Source organism: Oncorhynchus nerka, unplaced genomic scaffold (assembly GCF_034236695.1).
Source record: "Oncorhynchus nerka isolate Pitt River unplaced genomic scaffold, Oner_Uvic_2.0 unplaced_scaffold_7661, whole genome shotgun sequence".
NCBI classification, from domain to species: domain Eukaryota; kingdom Metazoa; phylum Chordata; class Actinopteri; order Salmoniformes; family Salmonidae; genus Oncorhynchus; species Oncorhynchus nerka.
Genome location: NW_027033653.1, coordinates 1 through 2,560, shown reverse-complemented (window position 1 = coordinate 2,560; position 2,560 = coordinate 1). Strand labels below are relative to the sequence as shown.

The 2,560-nt window shown below is 39.8% G+C and overlaps 1 non-coding gene across 1 annotated transcript; it reads right to left on the bottom strand.

The window, feature by feature from the left end:
- Nucleotides 1-2,427: 2,427 nt before the first annotated feature.
- Nucleotides 2,428-2,500, bottom strand: trnav-cac (transfer RNA valine (anticodon CAC)). The gene has a single exon. It is a non-coding gene; the product is annotated as a tRNA-Val (tRNA).
- Between the last annotated feature and the right edge of the window lie 60 nt (nucleotides 2,501-2,560).

The following is a 2,560-nucleotide window of genomic DNA, read 5'->3' as shown; positions in this document are numbered from 1 at the left end:
TTTCGCCCGCCAAACGTCTAGGGATTCTCACAATGAATGTGCCATTTGAAAGCAGGCATCGCGCTGAAGAGATAGAGACTGTTCCTGGATCGGTAGCTGCCTGGGAAGGGTGGGGGCGATGACGTCAAAGTTGACCCAACTTTTCTCTTCACAAGAGAGAGTTTGGGAGAAAGGCTGCCCTGAGAGTTCTGCTTTACATACAGACATAATTTAAACGGTTTTAGAAACTTTAGAGTGTTTTCTATTCAATAATAATTTTTATATGCATATATTAGCAATTTTGGGAAAAAATATTTTCAGTTTACTATGGGCACGCACTTTCTCCAAAGGGGGCAGTATTCAGCCCGAGCTCTAAGAGGTTAACCACTTAGTCCTATAGGGGCAGTATTTCATTTTTGGATAAAAAGACGTGCCCGTTTTAAGCGCAATATTTTGTCACGAAAAGATATATACGAAAAGATGCTCGAATATGCTTGGAATTGATAGTTTTGGAAAGAAGACACTCTGACGTTTCCAGAACTGCAAAGATTTTCACTGTGAGTGCCCTAGAACAAATGCTTCGGGCAAAACCAAGATGTTTGACCGACCAGGAAATGAACAGGATTTCTGAGGCTACGTTTTCCATGATCGCCTTATATGGCTGTGAATGCGACAGGAATGAACGGACACTTTCTCTTGTTTCCCCAAGGTCTCTGCAGCATTGTGACGTATTTGTAGGCATATCATTGGAAGATTGACCATAAGAGACTACAATTGCCAAGTGTCCCGCTTGGTGTCTGCGTGGCAATTGGTGCGCAAAAGTCAGGTCCCAGTATTTTTCCATTCAAATCAGAGAAAAAAGCTTGCATAAAGGACTGGGCTTTCAATGGAGAGATATATGACAAACCACCTTCAGGATTGATTCAAACAACGTTTTCCATGTTTCAGTCGATATTATGGAGTTATTTCGGAAAAAAGTTCGACGTGTAGGTGACTGAATTTTCGGTTAGTTTCGGTAGCCAAATGCATAGTAACAAAACGGAACGATGTGTCCTACACAAGAATCTTTCAGGAAAAACTGGACATCTGCTATGTAACTGAGAGTCTCCTCATTGAAACATCTGAAGTTCTTCAAAGGTAAATTATTTTATTTGATTCCTTGGCTGGTTTTTGTGAATATGTTGCGTGCTAAATGCTAACGCTAAATGCTAAGCTAGCTATCACCACTCTTACACAAATTATTGATTTTCTCTGGTTCAAAAGCATATTTTGAAAATCTGAGACGACAGGATTGTTAAGAAAAGGATAAGCTTGAGAGCAGGCATATTTATTTCATTTCATTTGCGATTTTTAGAAATCGCTAACGTTGCGTTATGGTAATGAGCTTGAGGCTGTATTTACGCTACCGCATGCGGGGGGGCGAACTATCAGGTTAAGCAATAAGGCTTTTGAGAAGCCGGGAATTATGAGGTATTTTAAAAATATTTGTTTTATTAATAAAAACTATATGTTATCGCTTTGTCATTATGGGGTATTGTGTGTAGATAGATTTTATTTTATTTCATCCATTTCAGTATAAGTCTGTAACGTAACAAAATGTGGAAAAAAGTAAGGGGCCTGAAAACTTTCCGAATGCACTGTACCTATGCAGGCTAGCTTCTTTTCCTTTGCTAGGCAGCCAACTAAATCTATCACACAATCACATCAAGCAGCTGAAATGACAGAAAACGATCTACATTTTTGTTTGTTTTACCTTGGATTATATTGCCATTTCTTTGGATATATCCATTACAATGACCCTGATAAATGAATTTGCCTGGCTCAGAGAAGCTGTCAGTCTGTTCACATTCATACAGATCGCACGGTGGAGGTCCCCAAAAAAACGGCAACATTGATCCACAGGTCGGAGAGGTAGACAGCAAGGTTTAGATAAACCACAACTGTTTCAAACCAAATGCTAGCCTCTGGGCATTGGGAAATATTGAATATGTACCACTACGCTACTGAAACTACAATACAAAAAGAGGAAGTCGTGGAAAATTTTAGGAATGCCCACAAGTCTACCTCACATAATATCCCAAATTGAGTACCACAGAAAGAGCCATAATACCCATTAAAAACTAGCGGTCAAACAGGAAAATGGTTCCAATCATTTTTCCACCCTTCATGTTCCCCACAGGGGATTTTAAAAACACTTAAAATAAGGGCTGTGTTTCTTGTCGGCTTACCCTGGAGTGGTAAACTATTTGAATCATTATGGACCTCAGACCACACGTAGCAGGAATGTAGTCAAGAGCGCCCAAGCTAGCCACACATGCAGAGTGCGTTACGCGACTAAAAAAGGTAAGTCTGAATACCAAATACTGAGAAGTGCGAAGGAAAAGCATGAATTCCGAAATTGGGACCGAGCCCTAAGTGAATAGGCTTACTGTCCAATTAGTTAAGAATTATTTCTGCCCGGTTTCAAACCGGGGACCTTCCGCGTGTGAGGCGAACGTGATAACCACTACACTACAGAAACCTGATGAGTGAAATACTTTTTTTAAATTTTTTTTTTATTATGAAAAAAACACATCATATT